Below are 24,014 nucleotides of genomic sequence, written 5' to 3' on the forward strand. Positions count from 1 at the left end.
GCGCCAGACATCAGGGCTGGTCTGTTTTCTGATCCACCACGAACACTGAGCAGATGGCTCCTGGCTAGCTTGCCAGAAATGTTACCGGGTGGAAACCCTAGGTTCTTGCTCGGCACAACTCGTATTGGCCAATAAACAAGAGACCAAGGTGGGAAAGTAGGAAAGGTACCCTTATTTCATTGTACAAGGAAATGGAGTCAGTTGAAGCTGCTGCTAACAAGACTGCTCACCAAAGGTGGACAGGCAAGTTGCTTTTAATGGGGTTTTCAAGTAGGGAGTTTATACAAATTGCATCAGCAACATTCTCGATCATACTACACAGGCACAATGGGGTTTACATAAAAGCAGGATTCAAATGCAAAGCTGGGGAGAAGGAAGCCAAGCAAAGAAAATAGGATTTTTAATATCAGTACTATGGGGGCTGTCTCACCAGTACCACTGTGCAAAGGTCGTGTTAAGTACTCTAGTCCAATTACATTATGGGTTGAATGCTTGTTGTGGGTTATCCTAAGAATCAAATCACTTTTTATTTCACCGTATGTGGGAAAACAAGTTCTGAAGTCCAAACAACCAACTGACAAATGAACTTTAAACCTGTTTTAACGCAATCCCATGAGAATTGCCTCTATATTAAAAGTCAAATTAGGAGCATAGAATAGTGGTTCTCAAGCTTATTCTTATGACATGTCATTGCCATTGTGAGATGTTACAAGTAATTTATCACTAATTATAAATTACTCAGGTTTGCAAATGATTTCCTTTTTATATGAAATAATGCAAATCAAAGATTCTCCCTATGATGACAACCACTGAGATTTCTTCTTGACTTAACCAGTTGCTGTTGAGTCAATTCCAACTCATGGCGACCCCACGTATGTCAGAGTAGAACTGTGCCCCATATGGTTTTCAGTGGCTGAGTTTTTGGAAGTAAATTGCCAGGCCTTTCTTCTGAGGCACCTCTGGGTGGACTCAAACCACTAACCTTTTAGTTATCAGGCACCCAGGGGCTCCCCTTTTTGACTAGGAGAGGAAAAGTTAGTACTCCAGGAGTTACTATAATCCACAGCCTAGTTAATTTAGTTTGAAAAACGTAATCTCTGCACACCTGCAGAAACGTGTAGCTTTTGTGGACATAATCAGTGACATGCACAACAACAAGTTGAGAAATGCTGGTATAGACAATCTATTAAAGTTCACAGCAGAGAAAGACCAGTGTGGACTATTTGAGTCAGGAAAGCTTCACAGAGAGTGTGGAATTCAGTCTTTACCTTGAGGTATAGTCATTAATCAAATAGGTGAAAAGAAAGCATGTCAAACAGGAGGAAGTGGCTTGAGCAAAAAGAGTGACAACACACTATAGAACAAGGTGTGTTTGGAAAGTAGATTGGAGCCACACTGAATGCATGCCCACTTAGGTTTGGTTTGTTTTTGTTCTGTTGTGTACTTCATGGATAAGTCATATGATGTGTATGAGCGAAGTGGTGAAATGATCCTTTAGATATTTTTAGGACACTGTACACAAAATGTATTAGACAGGGAAAAGATCATCACTGTAACTGGAACAGTAGTTTACAGTCATAGAGCACCTACTCGGCACCGCTTTCCATGTGTTATCTCCTTTGATCCTCACAACAACTTTGGGAAGCAGGTTCTATTATTATCCCTGTTTTGCAGATGAAGAAATTCATGCCTATAAATTTTAAGTATCTTGCCCAAAGCCCAAGAGTGGAGACAACACCAAACCCAGACACTCTAGCTCCAGAGCTTCAGTTCTTCCACTCTACACCACACTGCAAATTTTCTGAGATTGGGGTCCTGGTAGAGACCAGGTCCCTTCAAGTCAGTCGCTGATATGGCCATGAAGGACAATGTCTCACCCAGGACCCAAACACATTTATGCACAAAAAACACAGTGAAAAGAGAATAAGGTAGTTAAACATAGTGGAAATTACATCACATGGGGAAATTATGGAACAAACCATCTTTAATTTATTTATATTTTTTCTTTCTTTTTTTTATTTTTCAAAATAATTTTTATTGTGCTTTAAGTGAAAGTTTACAAATCAAGTCAGTCTGTCACATATAAACTTATGTACCCCTTACTACATACTCCCATTTACTCTCCTGCTAATGAGTCAGCCCACTGCCTCCTTCCAGTCTCTCCTTTCGTGACCATTTTGCCAGTTTCTTACCCTCCCATCTCCCCTCCAGACAGGAGATGCCAACACGGTCTCAAGTGTCCACCTGATACAAGTAGCTCACTCTTCATCAGCATCTCTCTCCAACGCATTGTCCAGTCCCTTCCATGTCTGATGAGTTGTCTTCAGGAATGGTTCCTGTCCTGGGCCACTAGAAGGTTTGGGGACTATGACCACTGGGATTCTTTTAGTCTCAATCAGACCATTAAGTCTGGTCTTTTCATGAGAATTTTGGGTCAGCATCCCACTGTTCTCCTGCTCCCTCAGGGGTCCTCTGTTGTGCTCCCTGTCAGGGCAGTCATCGGTTGTGGCCGGGCACCATCTAGTTCTTCTGGTCTCAGGATGATGTAAGTCTCTAGTTCACGTGGCCCTTTCTGACTCTTGGGCTCATAGTTATTGTGTGACCTTGGTGTTCTTCATTCTCCTTCGATCCAGGTGGGTTGAGACCAATTGATGCATCTTAGATGGCCGCTTGTTAGCATTTAAGACCCCAGACGCCACACTTCAAAGTGGGAAGCAGAATGTTTTCTTAATAGAATTTATTTTGCCAATTGACTTAGAAGTCCCCTTAAACCATAGTCCCCAAACCCCCGTCCTTGCTCCGCTGACCTTCAAAGCATTCAGTTTATCCTGGAAACTTCTTTGGTTTTGGTCCAGTCCAGTTGAGCTGACCTTCCCTGTCTTGAGTATTGTCCTTCCCTTCACCTAAAGTAGTTCTTATCTACTAGCTAATCAGTAAATAACCTTCTCCCACCCTCCCTCCCTCCCCCCTCTCGTAACCACAAAAGAATGTGTTCTTCTCAGTTTGTACTATTTCTCAAGAGCTTATAATAGTGGTCTTATACAATATTTGTCCTTTTGCATCTGACTAATTTCACTCAGCATAGTGCCTTCCAGGTTCCTCCATGTTATGAAATGTTTCACAGATTCATCACTGTTCTTTATCGATGTGTAGTATTCCATTGTGTGAATATAATTTATTCAACCATTCATCCGTTGATGGACATCTTGGTTGCTTCTAGCTTTTTGCTATTGTAAACAGTGCTGCAATAAACATGGGTGTGCATATATCTGTTCGCGTAAAGGCTCTTATTTCTCTAGGGTATATTCCGAGGAGTGGGATTTCTGGGTTGTATGGTAATTCTAACTTTTTAAGAAAACGCCAGATAGATTTCCAAAGTGGTTGTACCATTTTACATTCCCACCAGCAGTGTATAAGAGTTCCAATCTCTCCGCAGCCTGTCCAACATTTATTATTTTGTGTTTTGGGGATTAATGCCAGCCTTGTTGGAGTGAGATGGAATCTCATTGCAGTTTTAATTTGCATTTCTCTAGTGGCTAATGATCGAGAGCATTTTCTCATGTATCTGTTAGCTGCCTGAATATCTTCTTTAGTGAAGTGCATGTTCATATCCTTTGCCCACTTCTTGATTGGGTTGTTTGTCTTTTTGTGGTTGAGTTTTAACAGAATCATATAGGTTTTGGATCAAAGACCTAAACATAAAGACTAAAACGATAAAGATCATGGAAGAAAAAATAGGGACAACGTTAGGAGTCCTAATACAAGGCATAAACAGAAGACAAAACTAACTTGGAGTTAGTTTTTGTGCTTGGTGTGAGGTATGGGTCCTGTTTCATTTTTTTGCAAATGGATGTCCGGTTATGCCAGCACCGTTTGTTAAAAAGACTATCTTTTCCCCAATTAACTAACACTGGGCCTTTGTCCAATATCAGCTGCTCATACGTGGATGGATTTATATCTGGGTTCTCAATTCTGTTCCGTTGGTCTATGTGCCTGTTGTTGTACCAGTACCAGGCTGTTTTGACTACTCTGGCTGTATAATATGTTCTAAAATCAGGTAGAGTGAGGCCTCCCACTTTCTTCTTCTTTTTCATTACTGCTTTACTTATCCGAGGCTTCTTTCCCTTCCCTCTGAAGTTGGTGATTTGTTTCTCCATCACATTAAAAAATGTCATTGGAATTTGGATCGGAAGTGCATTGTATGTATAGATGGCTTTTGGTAATTTTTCCTATGTTAAATCTTCCTATCCATGAGCAAGGTATGTTTTTCCACTTATGTAGGTCCCTTTAGTTTCTTGCACTAGTACTTTGTAGTTTTCTTTGCATAGGTCTTTTACATCTTTGGTAAAATCTATTCCTAAGTATTTTATCTTCCTGTGGGCTACTGTGAATGGTATTGATTTGGTGATTTCCTCTTTGATGTTCTTTTTGTTGATGTAGAGGAAGCCAACTGATTTTTGGATGTTTATCTCGTAACCTGAGACTCTGCCAAACTCTTCTATTAGTTTCAGTAGTTTTCTGGAGGATTCCGTAGGGTTTTCTGTGTATAAGATCATGCCATCTGCAAATAGAGATAATTTTACTTCTTCTTTGCCAATCCGGATGCCCTTTATTTCTTTGTCTAGCCTAATTGCTCTGGCTAGGACCTCTAGCACAATGTTGAATAAGAGCGGTGATAAAGGGCATTCTTGTCTGGTTCCCGTTCTCAAGGGAAATGCTTTCAGGCTCTCTCCATTTCGAATGATGTTGGCTGTTGGCTTTGTATAAAAAAACAACTCACTGCCGTCAAGTCGATTCTGCCCTTTATTATGTTGAGGAATTTTCCTTCAATTCCTATCTTGCTGAGAGTTTTTATTATGAATGGGTGTTGGACCTTGTCAAATGCCTTTTCTGCATCAATTGATAAGATCATGTGGTTTTTGTCTTTTGTTTTATTTATATGGTGGATTACATTAATGGTTTTTCTAATATTAAAGCAACCTTGCATGCCTGGTATAAATCCCACTTGGTCGTGGTGGATTATTTTTTTGATATGTTGTTGAATTCTATTGGCTAGAATTTTGTTGAGGATTTTTGCATCTATGTTCAGGAGGGATATAGGTCTGTAATTTTCTTTTTTTGTGGTGTCTTTTCCTGGTTTTAGTATCAGGGATATGGTGGCTTCATAGAATGAGTTAGGTAGTATCCCATCATTTTCTATTCTTTGAAATATCTTTAGTAGTAGTAGTGTTAACTTTTCTCTGAAAGTTTTGTAGAACTCTCAGTGGAGCCGTCTGGGCCAGGGCTTTTTTTTTTTGGTCGGGAATTTTTTGATTACCTTTTCAGTCTCTTTTTTTGTTATGGGTCTATTTAGTTGTTCTACTTCTGATTGTGTTAATTTAGGTAGGTAGTGTTTTTCTAGGAATTCATCCATTTTTTCTAGGTTTGCAAATTTGTTAGAGTACAATTTTTCATAATAATCTGATATGATTCTTTTAATTTCAGCTGGGTCTGTTGTCATATGGCCCATCTCATTTCTTTTTCGGGTTATTTGTTTCCTTTCCTGTATTTCTTTAGTCAGTCTGGCCAATGGTTTATCAATTTTGTTAATTTTTTCAAAGAACCAGCTTTTGGCTTTGTTAATTCTTCCACTTGTTTTTCTGTTCTCTAATTCATCTAGTTCAGCTCTAATTTTTATTATTTGTTTTCTTCTGGTGCCTGATGGATTCTTTTGTTGCTCACTTTCTATTTGTTCAAGTTGTAGGGACAGTTCTCTGATTTTGGCTCTTTCTTCTTTTTGTATGTGTGCATGTATCAATATAAATTGACCTCTGAGCACTGCTTTTGCTGTGTCCCAGAGGTTTTGATAGGAAGTGTTTTCATTCTTGTTGCATTCTATGAATTTCTTTATTGCCTCCTTAATATCTTCTATAACCCAGCCTTTTTTGAGCAGGGTATTGTTCAGTTTCCAAGTATTTTATTTCTTTTCCCTGATTTTTCTGTTATTGATTTCCACTTTTATGGCCTTGTGGTCTGAGAAGGTGCTTTGTAATATTTCAATGTTTTGGATTCTGCAAAGGTTTGTTTTATGACCTAATATGTGATTTATTCTACAGAATGTTCCATGTGCACTAGAAAAAAAACTATACTTTGCAGCTATTGGGTGGAGTGTTCTGTATAAGTCAATGAAGTCAAGTTGGTTGATTGTACAATTAGGTCTTCCATGTCTCTTTTGAGCTTCTTACTGGAAGTCCTATCCTTCTCTGAAAGTGGTGTGTTGAAGTCTCCTACTATAATTGTGGAGGTGTCTATCTCACTTTTCAGTTCTGTTAAAGTTTGTTTCATGTATCTTGCAGCCCTGTCATTGGGTGTATAAGCATTTAATATGGTTATATCTTCCTGGTCAATTGTCCCTTTAATCATTATGTAGTGTCCTTCTTTATCCTTTGTGGTGGATTTAACTTTAAAGCCTATTTTGTCAGAAATTAATATAGCTTCTTTTCTTCTTGCTGTTTGCTTGATATATTTTTTTCCATCCTTTGAGTTTTAGTTTGTTTGTGTCTCTTAGTCTAAGGTGTGTCTCTTGTAGGCAGCATATAGACGGATCGTGTTTCTTTATCCAGTCTGAGACTCTCTGTCTCTTTATTGGTGCATTTAGTCCATTTACATTCAGCGTAATTATGGATAAGTATGTGTTTAGTGCTGTCATTTTCATGCCTTTTTGTGTGTGTCGTTGACAGTTTCATTTTTCCACTTACTTTTTTGTGCTGAGACGTTTTTCTTTGTAAATTGTGTATTCCTCATTTTCAAGTAGTTGAATTTATGTTTGCTGAGTCGTTATGTTTTTCTTAGTTTTTATTTTGCGTTATGGAATTGTTAGACCTCTTTGTGGTTACCTTAATATTTACCCCTATTTTTCTGAGTAAAAACCTAACTTGTATTGTCCTATATCGCCTTGTATCACTCTCCATATGGCAGTTCTATGCCTCCTGTATTTAGTCCCTCTTTTTGATTATTGTGATCTTTTACATAATGACTTCAATGATTCCCTGCTTTGAACATTTTTTCTTTGTAAAATTAATCTTAATTTGTTTTTGTGATTTCCCTATGAGTTGATACCAGGATGTTCTGTTCTGTGACCTTGTGTTGTGTTGGTATCTGATATTATTGATTTCCTTACCAATTTCCTTTAGTATTTCTTGTTGCTTTGGTTTGGTTTTTGCAAATTCTCTAAGCTTGTGTTTATCTGTAAATGTTTTAATTTCACCCTCATATTTGAGAGAGAGTTTTGCTGGGTATATGATCCTTAGCTGGCAGTTTTTCTCCTTCAGTGCTCTATATATGTCATCCCATTGCCTTCTTGCCTGCATGGTTTCTGCTGAGTAGTCTGAACTTATTCTTATTGATTCTCCTTTGTAGGAGACCTTTCTTTTATCCCTGGCTGCTTTTAAAATTTTCTCTTTATCTTTGGTTTTGGCAAGTTTGATGTAATATGTCTTGGTGACTTTCTTTTTGGATCAATCTTATATGGGGTTGGATGAGCATTTTAGATAGATATCTTTTCGTCTTTCATGATGTCAGGGAAGTTTTCTGCCAACAGATCTTCAACTATTCTCTCTGTATTTTCTGTTATCCCTTCCTGTTGTGGAACTCCAATCACACACAAGTTATGCTTCTTGATAAAGTCCCACATGATTCTTAGGGTTTCTGCATTCTTTTAAATTCTTTTATCTGATTTTTCTTCAACTGTATTGGTGTCAATTGCCTTATCTAAAACAATTACAGTCAGATCACTATCAGAATTGCCTTTGCATTATAATAGCCACCTTGTTCCCTGTAGGGATGAAAGCCCAAGACTGTGGATCTCACATGCTTGGCTAGAGCTGGTTCTGTATTTTTATTCCAATTTCAGAAAGTCAGGGAAGGATTTTAGGTCCCTGGGTTTTTTGTAGCTGCTTCCCTCAGGCTGGGAGAATGGGTTAGGAGAAGACAAAAAAAAAAAACAAAACAGAAACAAACCGCAGAGCACTTCACTCTCTGGCCCAGGAAATTCCAATGTTAATGAAGCCTCCCGGGAAGGGAGGGGAGGGATCAGATAGATAGGAGAGAGTAGCACCCAGGAATATAGACAAAGTTACTTATCTTGCTTGGTGATGACTGCTTTATCTGAGATTCCCAAGGGGTGTGTAGCCCTTGTGCACTTGCTGGGTAGAGATTGCCCCTGAGGGTCAGGCCCGAGTCCTCTGCTTGTGCTGTCTCAGAAGCGGTGGTCAGTTCCTCTGCTCCCAGTCCAAAGCCCAGCACCAAGGTTCCCGGGCTGGGACACCACACTCCAGGCTCCAAAACCAGTCACTGCCTCCCAGTGACTTCTCCTCCTGTCAGCTGTGTCACTGCGCTGCCTGCGTGCACTGGCTGGGCTTCCCCTGAGGTCACTTTAGGGGGTTAGGGCTGTGTCCTATGTTTGCGCCATCTCAGGAGGCCATGCTCAGCTCCCCTGCGCCCAGTCCAAAGCCCGGCACCAAGGTTTTCTGACTGGGACGCTGGCTCCAGGCTCTGAAAACAGTCGCTGCTTCCCCGTGGTTGCTCGTTCTCTCGTTAGACCCGTCAGTGTGCAGGCTGATTGCGCTGGCTGAGTCTCTACGGAGGTTACCCCAGGGGGATAGGGGTTAGGACTATGTCCTGTGCCTGCCCTGCCTCAGCAAGTCGCAATCAGCCCCGCCACTCAGCACCAGGGAACTGCGAGGGCTCAACTCTGTGGCGCTGGACACCGGCTCCAGAGGCAGTTGCTGCTTCAGAATGCAGCTTTTCATTCACCTGTCACTCAGGTCAACTCTTTAGATCTGTGTTTGATGGTCAGGGCTCATAGATTGTCATGTATATGATCGATTCATTGTTTCTCTGAGTCTTTGTTACAAGAGGGATCCGAGGTAGCTTCTACCTAGTCATCCATCTTGGCCACCATCTTTTATTTTATTCCTTAATCATTGTGAATTGTTTGGCTCCTGCAACTTATACCAACTGGGGGCTAATGACAGTGCATTGTACTAACCAGAGCAATTCTTTGGAAGAGTGGAGATTTATGGCTTTCATGTTGTTGTTGTTAGCTGCCATCAGGTAAGACCCTGACTCATGGTGACCCCATGCACAATGAAACAAAATGCTGCCTGGTTCTGTATCATCTCCATATTTGAATAGGGATTAGACTGTTGTGATCCATGGGTTTTTCACTGGCTGATTTTCAGAGGTAGATTGCCAGACCTTCCTTCCTAGCCCATCTTCATCTGGAAGCTCTGCTGAAACCTGTTCAGCATCACAGCAACATACAAGCCTCCAATGACAGAGAGGTGATGGCTGTATGTGAGTTGTCTTGGGTGGAGAACTCTACCACCGAACCACCGTAGCCTTTATAAATGCTCCTGTCATGGATTGAATTCTATCCCCCAAAAATATGTGTACCAATTTCGCTAGGTCATGATTCCAAGTATTGTGTGATTGTCCACCATTTTACCATCTGATGTGATAGTGGTATGTGGTAAATCCTATCTCTATGATGTTTATGAAATAGAATTAGTGACAGTTATGTTAATGAGATTAGATTGTGTCTTAAAAAAATCTCTTCTGAGATATAAAAGAGAGAAGCAAGTAGAGAGACATGGCGACCTCATGTTGTCCTTGTTTTCAGGTGCTGTCGAGTCGGTTCCGACTCATAGCGACCCTGTGCACAACAGAACGAAACACTGCCCTGTCCTGAGCCATCCTTACAATCATTGTTATGCTTGAGCTCACTGGTGCAGCAAATGTGTCAATCCACCTCGTTGAGGGTCTTCCTCTTTTCCGCTGACCCTGTACTCTGCCAAGCATGATGTCCTTCTCCAGGGACTCATCCCTCCTGACAACATGTCCAAAGTATGTAAGACGCAGTCTCGCCGTCCTTGCTTCTAAGGGGCATTCTGGTTGTACTTCTTCTAAGACAGATTTGTTCGTTCTTTTGGCAGTCCATGGTATATTCAATATTCTTCACCAACACCACAATTCAAAGGCATCAATTCTTCTCCGGTCTTCCTTATTCATTGTCCAGCTTTCACATGCATATGATGCAATTGAAAATACCATGGCTTGGGTCAGGTGCACCTTAGTCTTCAAGGTGACATCTTTGGTCTTCAACACTTTGAAGAGGTCCTTTGCAGCAGATTTACCCAATGCAATGTGTCTTTTGATTTCTTGACTGCTGCTTCCATGGCTGTTGATTCTGGATCCAAGTAAATGAAATCCTTGACAACTTCAATCTTTTCTCCATTTATCATGATGTTGGTCATTGGTCCCGTTGTGAGGATTTTTGTTTTCCTTACGTTGAGCTGCAGTTCATACTGAAGGCTGTGGTCTTTGATCTTCATTTGTAAGTGCTTCAAGTCCTCTTCACTTTCAGCAAGAAAGGTTGTGTCATCTGCATAACGCAGGTTATTGATGAGTCTTCCTACAATCCTGATGCCCCGTTCTTCTTCACATAGTCCAGCTTCTCATATTATTTGTCCAGCATACAGATTAAATAGGTATGGTGAAAGAATACAACCTTTCCTGACTTTAAACCAATCAGTATCCCCTTGTTCTGTCTGAACAAATGCCTCTTGATCTATGTAAATGTTCTTCATGAGCACAATTAAGTGTTCTGGATTTCCCATTCTTTGCAGTGTTATCCACAGTTTGTTATGATCCACATAGCCGAATGCCTTTGCATAGTCAATAAAACACAGGTAAACGTCCTTCTGGTATTCTCTGCTTTCAGCCAGGATCCATCTGACATCACCAATGATATCCCTGGTTCCACGTCCTCTTCTGAAATTGGCCTGAATTTGTGGGAGTTCTCTGTCGATATACTGCTACAGCCGTTTTTGAATGATCTTCAGCAAAATTTTGCTTGCATGTGATATTAATGATATTGTTCTATAATTTCCACATTCGGCTGTATCACCTTTCTTGGGAATAGACATAAATATGGATCTCTTCCAGTCAGTTGGCCAGGAAGCTGTCTTCCAGATTTCTTGGCATAGACAAGTGAGCACCTCCAGCGCTGCATCTGTTTGTCGAAACATCTAAATTGATATTTCACCAATTCATGCAGCCTTGTTTTTTGCCAATGCCTTCAGAGCAGCTTGGACTTTTTCCTTCAGCGCCTTCGGTTCCTGATCATATGCTACCTCTTGAAATGGTTGAACATCGACTAATTATTTTTGGTATAATGACGCTGTGTGTTCCTTCCATCTTCTTTTGATGCGTCCTGCGTCGTTTAATATTTTCCCCATAGAATCCTTCACTATTGCAACTCGAGGCTTGAATTTTTTCTTCAGTTCTTTCAGCTTGAGAAACACTGAGTGTGTTCTTCCCTTTTAGTTTTCCATCTCCAGCTCTTTGCACATGTCATTATAATTACTTTGTCTTCTCAAGATGTCCTTTGAAATCTTCTCTTCAGTTCTTTTACTTCATTCTTTTTTTTTAAAAAAAAATAATTTTTATTGTGCTTTGGTGAAAGTTTACAAATCAAGTCAGCCTCTCACACAAAAACCCACATACAGCTTGCTACATTCTCCGAATTACTTCCCGCCCCCCCAAGAGACAGTGCGCTCCCTCCTTCCACTCTTTCTTTTCGTAACCATTTTGCCAGCCTCTAAGCCCCTCTACCCTCGCATCTCCCTTCCAGGCAGGAGATGCCAACATTGTCTCAAGTGTCTACCTGAACCAAGTAGCTCATGCCTCACCAGAATCCCTTTCCAACCCATTGTCCCGTCCAATCCATGTCTGACAAGCTAGCTTCGGGAATGGTTCCTCTAGTGGGCCAACAGAAGGTCTGGGGCCATGATCACCGGGGTCCTTCCAGTCTCAGTCAGACCATTAAGTTTGGTCTTTTTACGAGAATTTGGCATCTGCATCCCACTGTTCTCCTGCTCCCTCAGGGGTTCTCTGTTGTGTTCCCTGTCAGGTCAGTCATAGGTTGAGGCCAGGCACCATCTTCTGTACTTCATCAATTCTTCCTTTTGCTTTAGCTGCCTGATATTCGAGAGCAAGTTTCAGAGTCTCTTCTGACATCCATCTTGGTCTTTTCTTTCTTTCCTGTCTTTTCAATGACGTCTTGCTTTCTTCGTGTATAATGTCCTTGATGTCATTCCACAACTCATCTGGTCTTCAGTCACTAGTTTTCAGTGGGTCAAATCTATTCTTCAGATGGTCTTTAAATTCAGGTGGGATATACTGAAGGTCATATTTTGGCTCTCGGGGACTTGCTCTGATTTTCTTCAGTTTCAGCTTGAACTTGCATATGAGCTATTGACGGTCTATTCCACAGTCGGCCCCTGGCCTTGTTCTGACTGATGATATTGAGCTTTCCCATCGTCTCTTTCCACAGATGTAGTCAATTTGATTTCTGTGTGTTTCATCTGGCAAGGTCCATGTGTATAGTCACTATTTATGTTGGTGAAAGAAGGTATTTGCAATGAAGAAGTCGTTGGTCTTGCAAAATTCTATCATTCAATCTCCGGCATTGTTTCTATCACCAAGGCCATATTTTCCAACTACTGACCCTTCTTCTTTATTTACAACTTCTGCATTCCAATCGCCAGTAATTATCAATGCATCTTGATAGCATGTTTGATCAATTTCAGACTGTAGCAGCTGATAAAAATCTTCTATTTCTTCATCTTTGGCCCTAGTGCTTGGTGTGTAAATTTGAATAATAGCTGTATTAACTGGTCTTTCTTGTAGCCGTATGGATATTATCCTATCACTGACAGCGTTGTACTTCAGGATAGATCTTGAAATGTTCCTTTTGACGATGAATGCAACACCCTTCCTCTTCGAGTTGTCATTCCCAGTATACTAGACTATATGATTGTCCAATTCAAAATGGCCAATATCAGTCCATTTCAGCTCACTAATGCCTAGGATATCGATGTTTATTCATTCCATTTCATTTTTGACGATTTCCAATTTTCCTAGATTCAAACTTTGTACATTCCACATTCTGATTATTAATGGATGTCTGCAGCTGTTTCTTTTCATTTTGAGTCATGCCACATCAGCAAATGAAGGTCCCAAAAGCTTTGCTCCATCCACGTCATTAAGGTCGACTCTGCTTTGAGGAGGCGACCTCATACCAACAAGAAAGCAGAGTGTGTCCTTTGCAACTGGGGTCCCTGCTCCGAGAAGCTTCTAGATGAGGGAAAGATTGATCACAAGAACCTTCCCCCAGAACAGACAGAGAGAGAAATCCTTTCCCTGGAGCTGGTGCCCTGAATTTGGACTTCTAGCCTCCAAGACTGTGAGAGAATAAATTTCTGTTCGTTAAAGCCATGCACTTGTGGTATTTCTGTTATAGCACTGGATGACTAAGACACCTCCCTATTTGAAAAACATTTCAGTAGCTGATGAATGATAATGTTGAGATGGTGAGGTCATTTAGAATCAAACTGTGAGAAGCTATAGTAAAATTTTGTTTCAGCAAATACTGATAAGCTGATGCAGTTGATTTAATTGATAATCCAAAAAGATAAAAAATGTAGCTGGCATTCATTTAAAAAAAAGGCCTTCTTTCTTGAGTTGATTATTTGGAGCAGACAGGAGGTCATCCACTTGCATATTTCTATCTACATTTTTACTTTTCTGAGATTGCAATATTATTATTTCTTTCCTGTCATTGTACTATGAAAAGAAAATTAAATGAGCCCAGTAGGGAGGATCATGCAAGGTAAAGGAAACATCAAGACTTATCCCTTTTTTATATGATAGAGAGTCAAGACTTAGAATACAGTAGCTAAGAGCTATAGGTACAGTGGTAGTTCACTGGTAGAATTCTCATCTGCCATGCCAGAGACTAGGATTTGATTCCTAGCCAATATACCTCAAGCATAGCCATCACCCATCTGTCACTGGAGGCTTGTGTATTATTATGATGCTGAACCGATTTTAGCAAATCTTCTAGACTAACACAGACCAGGAAGAGAGGCCTGGTGATCTACTTCTGAAAATCAGCCAGTGAAAACCCTGTGAATCACAAAGGTTTTGTCCTGTTATGCATGGGATCACCATGACTTAGGGCCAATGACAACTAACAACTACAGCTAAGAACTACACTAATTCTCTTTCTGGAATAGAATAATTTTCCCAAATTTTTTATAAATCATACAAAATAAGATTTTTAGTTACCCATGGATCCCAACGTAAAGATTTTGAAGTATTGGTTATTTCAACTCCAATCTAAAATATAATTGTCCTGATAGCAATAATGAGCTTCGTGTTGTTTACTCCCCGCCCCCCCACACCCTATCTTTTTAAAAAGGTAAGTCATTTACTATGGATCTCCTGTTAAACCACCACATACTGTTTGTAGGACATTGCTTATTGACAGCTGTGTTACGGTGCAGGAAAAAAAGGACTGACTTTTAATAGGGACAGACTTAGGTTCAAATTCTAGCTTACGTGGTTTAATGATCTTAGGCAAGTTATTTAACTTCTCGGGGCCTCATTTCTTCATCTGCGAAATGTGAATGATCACACAACTTCCTTTGGAAATCGTAAAACATTATGTGGAAAATGTAAAATGCGAAAAACAATGCCAGCCACATAGTAAGTGTTCAAAAACATGGAAAGTGTTGTCATGTGAACTTTAAGACAGATTCACTGCCAAAATGCAGCATCTCCCAAGAAGAGACCACCTATCAAGTGAGCAGGGTCCATTCAGTGGAACCCGAGTCACCGAATTTCTGAGGACTGGTCCCAGCTCATTTATTTCTGTTCTTCAGAACTTTTTTTTTTTTTAATTTTTATTGTGCTTTAAGTCAAAGTTACAAATCAGGTCGGACTCTCATGCAAAAATTTATAAACACCTTGCTATTTATCCCTGATGAGACAGTACAGGCTTTCCCTCTACTCTGTCTTTTCCTGTCCATTCGGCCAGCTTCTGATCCACTCTACCCTCTCATCTCCCCTTCGGACAGGAGATCCCAACATAGTCTCATGTGTCTACTTGATCTAAGAAGCTCATTCTTCACTAGTATCATTGTCTATCCCATAGTCTAGTCCAATCCCTGTCTAAAGAGTTGGCTTTGGGAATGGTTCCTGTACTGGGCCAACAGAAGGTCTGGGGACCATGACCTCCAGGGTCATTCTAGCCTCAGTTAGACCATTAAGTCTGGTCTTTTTATGAGAATTTGGGGTCTCATCCCACTGCTGTCCTGCTCCCTCAGGGTTCTCTGCTGTGTTCCCTGTCAGGGCAGACATCGGAAGTAGCTGGGCACCATCTAGTTCTTCTGGTCTAAGGCTGGTGTAGTCTCTGGTTTATGTGGCCCTTTCTGTCTGTTGGGCTCGTAATTACCTTGTGTCCTTGGTGTTCTTCATTTTCCTTTGGTCCAGGTGTGTTGAGACCAATTGATGCATCTTAGATGGCCTCTTGCTAGTGTTTAAGACCCTAGATGCCAGTCTCCAAAGTGGGATGCAGAATGTTTTCTTAATAGATTTTATTATGCCAATTGACTTAGATGTCCCCTGAAACCATGGTCCCCAAACCCCCGCTCCTGCTATGCTGGCCTTTGAAATGTTCAGTTTATTCAGGAAACTTCTTTGCTTTTGGTTTAGTCCAGTTCTGCTGACCTCTGCTGTATTGGGTGTTGTCTTTCCCTTCCCCTAAAATGGTTCTTATTTACTAATTAGTGAGAACCCCAGTCCCTCTCTCCCTCCCTCCCCACCTCTCATAACCATCAAAAAATATTCTCTTCTATGTTTAAACTATTTCTCGAGTTCTTATAATAGTGATCTTGTATAATATTTGTCCTTTTGCAACTGACTAATTTCACTCAGCGTAATGCCTTCCAGATCCCTCCATGTTATGAAATGTTTCACGGATTCATCGTTGTTCTTTTTTTCCATTGTGTGAATATACCATAATTTATTTATCCATTCATCCATTGATGGGCACCTTGGTTGCTTCCATCTTTTTGCTATTGTAAACAGTGCCCGAATGAACATAGGTGCGCCTATATCTGTTTGTGTAAAGGCTCTTATATTCCAAAGAGTGGGATTGCTGGATCATATATAGTTCCATTTCTAGCTTTTTAAGGAAGAGCCAAATTGATTTTCAAAGTGGTTATACCGTTTTACATTCTCACCAGTAGTGTATAAGTGTTCCAGTCTCTCCACAACCTCTCCAACATTTATTATTTTCTGTTTTTGTATTAATGCCACCCTCGTTGGAGTGAGTTGGAATCTCATCGTAGTTTTGATTTGCATTTCTCTAATGGCTAATGATCCTGAGCATTTCCTCATATATCTGTTAGCTAACTGAATGTCTTCTTTAGTGAAGTTCCTGTTCATATCTTTTGCCCATTTTTTAATTGGGTTATTTGTCTTTTTGTAGTTGAGTTTTTGCAGTATCATGTAGATTTTAGAGATCAGATGCTGATCGGAAATGTCATAACTAAAAACTTTTTCCCAGTTTGTAGGTAATCTTTTTACTCTTTTGGTGAAGTCTTTGGATGAGCATAGGTGTTTGATCTTTAGGAGCTCCCAGTTATCTGGTTTCTCTTCTGCATTGTTAGTAACATTTTCTATACTGTTTATGCCAGGTATTAGGGCTCCTAGTATTGTCCCTATTTTTTCTTCCATGATCTTTATCATTTTAGATTTTATATTTAGATCTTTGATCTATTTTGAGTTAGTTTTTGTGCATGGTGTGAGGTATGGGTCTTGTTTCACTTTCTTGTAAATGGATATCCAGTTATGGCAGCACCATTTGTTAAGAAGACTGTCTTTTCCCCTTTTAACTGACTTTGGGCATCTGTCAAATATCAGCTCCTCACATGTGGATGGATTTATGTCTGGATTCTCAATTCTGTTCCATTGGTCTATGTATCTGTTGTTGTACCAGTACCAGGCTGTTTTGACTACTGTGGCAGTATAATAGGTTCTGAAATCAGGTAGAGCGAGGCCTCCCACTTTGTTCTTCTTTTCTGTAATGCTTTACTTATCCAGGGCCTCTTTCCCTTCCACATGAAGTTGGTGATTTTTTTTTCCTCCATCTCATTAAAAAATGCAGTTGAAATTTGGATCGGAATTGCATCGCGTCTATCGATGGCTTTTGGTGGAATAGATATTTTCACAATGTTAAGTCTTCCTATCCATGACCAAGGTATGTTTTTCAACTTATGTAGGTCTCTTTTAGTTTCTTGCAGTAGTGTCTTGTAGTTTTCTATGTATAGGTCTTTTGCATCTCTGGTAAGATTTCTTCCTAAGTATTTTAGCTTCTTGGAGGCTACTGTAAATGGCATTGATTTGGTGATTTCCTCTTCGATGTTCTTTTTGTTGGTGTAGAGGACTCCAACTGATTTTTGTATGTTTATCTTGTATCCTCATACTCTGCTGAACTCTTCTATTAGGTTCAGCAGTTTTCTTGAGCATTCCTTAGGGTTTTGTGTATATAAGATCATGTCACCTGCAAATAGAGATACTTTTACTTCTTCCTTGCCAATCTGGATGCCCTTTATTTCTTTATATAGCCTAATCGCTCTGGCAAGGACCTCCAGCGCAATGTTGAATAATAGTGGTGATAGAGGGAATCTTGTCTGGTTCCCCATCTCAAGGGGAATGCTTTCAGACTCTGTCCATTAGGACGATGTTTGCTGTTGGCTTTGTATAAATGTCCTTTATTGTGTTGAGGAATTTTCCTTCTATTCCTATTTTGCTGATAGTTTTATCATGAGTGGGTGTTGAACTTTGTCAAATGCCTTTCTGCGTTGGTTGATAAAATCATGTGGTTCTTGTATTTTGTTTTATTTATGTGGTGGATTACATTAATTGTTTTTCTAGTGTTGAACCATCCCTGCATACCTGGGATGAACCCCACTTGGTCATGGTGAATTATTTTTTGGATATGTTGTTGAATTCTATTGGCTAGAATTTTGTTGAGGATTTTTGCATCTAAGTTCATAAGGGATATATGTCTGTAATTTTCTTTTTTTTTTTTTTTTGTGGTGTCTTTACCTGGTTTTGGTATCAGGGATATGCTGTATTCATAGAATGAGTTTGGGAGTATTCCGTCCCTTTCTATGTTCTGAAATACCTTAAGTAGTAGTGGTGTTAATTCTTCTCTGAAAATTTGGTAGAACTCTGCAGTGAAGCTGTCCAAACCAGGGCTTTTTTTTGTTGGGAGTTTTTTATTACCTTTTCAATCTCTTCTTTTGTTATGGGTCTATTTAGTTGCTCTATCTGTTTGTATTAGTTTAGATAGGCAGTGTGTTTCTAGGAATTCATCCATTTCTTCTAGGTTTTCAAATTTGTTAGAGTACAGTTTTTCATAGTAATCTGATTCTTTTAATTTCAGTTGGGTCTGCTGCAATATTGCCTATCTCATTTTTTACTCAGGTTACTTGCTTCCTCTTCTGTTTTTTTTTTTTTTGTCCATTTGGCCAATGGTTTATCAATTTTGTTAATGTTTTCAGAGAACGAGCTTTTGGTCTTGTTAACTCTTTCAGTTGCTTTGCTGTTCTGTATTTCATTTAATTCTGCTGTAATTTTTATTAGTTCCTTTCTTCTGGTGCCTGAAGGTTTCTTTTCTTTCTTTTTTTTTCTCTCTTTCTATTTGTTCAAGCTGTAGGGATAAGTCTTTGATTTTGGTCCTTTCTTCTTTTTGTATGGGTACATTTATTGATATAAATTGACCTCTGAGCACTGCTTCCGCTGTGTCCCAATGGTTCTGATAGGAAGTGTTTTCATTCTCATTGGATTCTAAGAATTTCTTTATTTCATCCTTAAATGTCTTCTATAACCCAGTCTTTTTGAGCAGGGTATTATTCGGTTTCCAAGTGTTTGATTTCTTTTCCCTGCTTGTTCTGTTATTGCTATCTACTCCTATGGCCTTATGGTCAGAGAAGATGCTTTGTAATATTTCAATGTTTTGGATTCTGCTAAGGCTTGCTTTATGAGCTAATATGTGTTCTATTCTAGAGAATGTTCCATGTACACTAGGAAAGAAAGTATACTTGGCTGCTGTTGGTTGGAGGGTTCTGTATATGTCTATAAAGTTGAGCTGGTTGATTGTGGCATTTAGATCTTCCATGTCTTTATTGAGCTTCTTTCTGTATGTCCTGTCCTTCACTGAAGGTGGTGTGTTGAAGTTTCCTGCTATAATTGTGGAGCTGTCTATCTCACTTTTCAATGCTGTTCGAGTTTGTTTCATGTATCTTACAGCCCTGTCCTTTGGCGCATAAATATTTAATATGATTATATCCTCGTGGTATATTGTCCCTTTAATGATTATATCGTGTCCTTCCTTATCCTTTGTTGTGGATTTAAGTTTAAAGTCTATTTTGTCAGAAATTAATATTGCGATTCCTGCTCTTTTTGATTGTAATTTCCTTGACATATTTTTTTTCCCATCCTTTGAGTTTTAGTTTGTTTGTGTCTGTAAGTCTAAGGTGTGTCTCTTGTAGGCAGAATATCAACAGATTGTGTTTTTTCATTCATTCTACCACTCTCTGTCTCTTTATTGGTGCATTTAGTCCATTAACATTCAAAGTCATTATGGATAGGTATAAGTTTAGTGCTGTTATTTTGATATCTTTTTTTGTGTGTTGTTGACAGTTTCTTTTGCCCACTTAATTTTTTTGCTGAGTTGTTTATCTTTGTGTATTACCTTTTCCTTTTCTTCATTGTTGTTTTCTCTTGTGTTCTTCGATTTTGTTTCTGCTGATTCTCTATTTTTTTCTTGTATTTTATTTTGATGGACAGGGTTATTAGTCTCCTTTGTGGTTACCTTAATATTTACCCCTGTTTTTCTAAGTTTAAACCTAACCTTTATTTCTTTATATCTCCTTGTCTTCCTCTCCGTATGAAAGATCTATGACTACCTTTCTTAGTTTCTCTTTATTATTTTAACATTGTCTTCTTTTACATAATAACATCGCAGTTGCCCGGTTTTGAGTGTTTTTTAATCTTGATTTATTTTTGTGATTTCCCTGTCCGGGTTAACATCTGATTGCTCTGTCCAGTGTTCTAGTCTTTGGTTGATACCTGATATTATTGATTTTCTAGCCAAAGAACTCCGTATAGTATTTCTTGTAGTTTTGGTTTGGTTTTTATGAATTCCCTGAACTTCTGTTTATCTGGAAATGTCCTAATTTCACCTTCATATTTGAGAGACAGTTTTACTGGATATATGATTCTTGGCTGGCAATTTTTTTCCTTCAGTATTTTCTATAAGTCATCCCGTTGCCTTCTTGTCTTCATGGTTGCTGCCGAGTAGCCTGAGCTTATTCTTATTGATTCACCTTTGTAGGTGACTTTTTGTTTATCTCTAGCTCCTCTTAAAATTGTCTCTTTTTCTTTGGTTTTGGCAAATTTGATTATATGTCTTGGTGACTTTCTTTTAAAATCTACCTTATGTACATTTTGAAGAGCATCTTGTATTGATATCTTCTCATCTTTCATGATATCATGGAAGTATTCTGCCAACAAATCTTCAACAGTTCTCTCTGTATTTTCTGTTATCCCTCCCTGTTCTGGTACTCCAATCACTCATAGGTTATTTCTCTTGATAGAGCCCCACATGATTCTTAAGGTTTATTCATTTTTTAAAAATTCTTTTATCTGATTTTTCTTCAAATATGTTGTTGCCAAGTGCTTTATCTTGAAGGTCACCAATTCTTCCTTCCACTTGCTTGATTCTGCTCCACTGACTTTCTATTAAGTAGTCTAATTCAGTTATTTTATTGTTAATGTTCTGAATTTCTGATTGATATATTTTTTCCCATCTCTCTATGGATTCTTGCACCTTATTAAATTTTTCATTATGTTCTTGAGTAACCTTTTTAGTTTCTCAGCTGTTTTATCTGTGTGTTCCTTGGCTTGTTCTGCATATTGCCTGATCACCTTCCTGATGTCTTGAAGAGTTCTGTTTATTAATCTTTTGAATTCTGCATCCAATAATTCCATGAAGACACTTTCATCCAGAAGATCCTTTGATTCTCTGTTTTGAGAGCTTTTTGAAGCAATCACGGTCTGTTTTTATATGGCTTGCTATTAACTGTTGTCTCTGAGCTATCTATAAGTTATTGTATTAGTTTATTTTATGCTTGCTTACTGTATCATAGCTTCTTGCTTTGTTTTGTTTTGATATGCCCAAATGGGTTGCTTGAGTGATCTAGCTTGATGATTTTCACCTTTGGAGCTCTGACATCCTGTCAGCAAATGGCTAGAGCTGTTATCAGGTATATGAGCTTGTGAATCCATTCATTTTTCTTGTGTGGATTCAGCTCAGGTGTCCAGGTAACTGATCATCAAGTGTGTGGTACAAGCTCTGTCCTACAGTCTTAGAGGGGCAGGGGTTTTTGGTGTAGGTACCAGTGTCTTGTTGCAGCAAGGGATTATGCTCTGAACAAGGCAGGGGGCTGAGAACCGTACTCTGAACGTCTCTGAGGAAAGCGCATCCTTGTTCGCTAGAATGTACACTTGGGTGGGTTCTGCAGACGGACCATGGGCACCTAGTGCTTTTGGTTGTAAGGACTGGGAGGTACTAGTTATGCTTGGACACCTGTCGTGAGTGGCTGGGTGGCCTGAGTGTAGCCACCAGTCCTTATGCCTGTAATGTGGGTAGGTGAGGACCCTGTTTAATAGGCAAAGTGGTGTCAAATATCAAACACCCACCTCTCCATCGCACAGCTGAAACAGCTGTAGTCTGCCAGCAAGGGCCTATTCTCCTGAAATAGGCCCACACAGGTCCATGCAGGGGGTAAAAGTATTCAACGTCCATGGGGCGTTAATGCCTGGACAGGAGCCACGTCTGTCCTGAGCTCTCCTGTTTAGTGGAGCTGGCAAATTTATCTTTTCTACCTGTTGTGAATTTATTCCTTCTCTAAGCCTGGGAGCATGGCTCAGGGCACTCAAATGGGTGTATCTCAGGCCCAGGGAAATCAACATCCACTGAAGCTAGCTTGGGGGCGGGAGCGCTGTAAAATATGTGCAAGTACTTAGCTGTTGCTGAGAGCGCCGCTCTTCTCTGGGTCTGGAGGTTGAAGTAGGCCATGCAGCTGGCTACTTCTCCATGAGGGAACTGTGGCTGATCGCTACTACCAGCCCACTGCAGCTGCCTCCGGAAATGGTGCCTGAGGGATCCCAGGATTCAGGTCCAGTAACTCCTCTCAGCTTCTGAACAGACTCTCCCTCCCCCTGCCACTCAGTCCATTTTCTGACTTTGCCTTTGATATTCAGGGCTCCTAGCTTGTCATAAATATAATTGTTTCACTTGATTTTTCGGATCTTTGTTGTAAGAGGGATTGCCAGAAGCATCTGGCTATTCCGCCATCTTGGCCCCACCTATGTTCTTCAGAACTTTTAAAAGCATTGTTTCCAAAAATTGTTCAGGGGGTCAGGAATCAAAATCTGTTTAATGCAGATATTTTATTTCTTCTAAATCAACTCTTGTTAGGGTCAACATATATCTAGGCAAGATGTTACTTAGAAATCTGAATGTTGTGAATTTGGTCCAAATGAAGGGACTGAGTTTTTTATTTGTCTCCCCTAGATAAAAAAAATCTTGTTTTTGAGCTCTGGGAAATAGTTAAAAAGTAGTTTTAAGACAGGACATTATGAATCAGATAAAGTACTTTGTACCTGATAATCTTGTAAGGGTAGTTTTGACAAAGAGCAATAAAGGATGTTAAAATAATATTGTTTTTTGACCCACCACAATGTGTTGTAGTAGCAGGGACAGGGAAGATACCCATTAATTGAAGGGAACAGTGAGGGTGGAGAGCAGCACCCACTTTTAAACTCTGATTTTGTGGAGACCATGTCTCCCCTTGTTGTTGTTAGGTGCCATTGAATGAGTTCCAACTCATAGTGACTGTATGTACGACAGAACAAAACAGTGCCCTGTCCTGCACCATCCTCACAATCATTGTTATGCTTGAGACCATGGTTGCACCTGCCTTGTCAGTCCATCTTGTTGAGGGTCTTCCTCTTTTTCACTGACCCTCTACTTTACCAAACATGATGTCCTTCTCCAGGGACTGGTCCCACCTGAAAACATGACGTCTCCCATTAGATCTATAAAATCCTAGTACAGTGTCATGCTTCTGTGAAAATCTGAGTATTACAATAGTTTAACAGTTTCAGATTTTTAATTATATAGATAAATATTGAAATACATATCTATATACTGAAATATATAGATTTGTTGAGATAGATAATTGGAGCAGAGTTTTTTTCCTTGCTTGAAATATCTTAAAAAATTATCTATATATACATAAAGACCAATCATATTATATCTTATTCCACTGAGCCATATTGTTAAATCTCTTAGTATCAAAGTATTAAAAATTATCTTTCATATATTCTATTATTTGTGCAGGTACTCTATATTGGTTTAAAAATTAGTAAAAACTAAATGGAAAATTTCCTGTAAAATAAGGTCTCATCTGATCTCATCTACCTAGAAGTGGACATTTTGACCGCATAGGATGGAACCTGCTATAAGGACCTAGGAATTTTTAAAGTAGGCGTGAATAAAAATTTATTATTATTCTCTATTACATCGGTATTTAGCATGCTTATTCCAGAAAATACAAGCTTAAGGATTATTGTATTTCAAGGAATTAAAAAAAGTATTTTAAAAGCATGTAGTCCACTGAACACATTTAGATGGTTTCAGACATGTCATTGCGTGCAGAAGCAGCAGGTGGTGCTTTGAGTCAGAGGCTTTCTCCAGTGCATTGCTAAAAAACAAGCTTGAAACTGTATCCTAGTCAGTTTATTGATTCTGAAGAAATGGAAACACTAGTTATTCCAAAACCCTAGGTAGATGTTCTTTATGGGGAATGTCACCACATTTCAATTCAACAAATATCAATTGAGCAATTAGGTATTTTCCAGAATCTGGTCTTGGGGCTAGGGAATTAAAAAAACAAATAAAACATACTCTCTGTTTTCAAGGACAGATATGGGAAGAAAAGCTTTGGGGAACTAGGACTGTAGGTATATGTGAAAGTTGCTGTAGTATA

Source organism: Elephas maximus, chromosome 4 (assembly GCF_024166365.1).
Source record: "Elephas maximus indicus isolate mEleMax1 chromosome 4, mEleMax1 primary haplotype, whole genome shotgun sequence".
In the NCBI taxonomy this organism is placed as follows: domain Eukaryota; kingdom Metazoa; phylum Chordata; class Mammalia; order Proboscidea; family Elephantidae; genus Elephas; species Elephas maximus.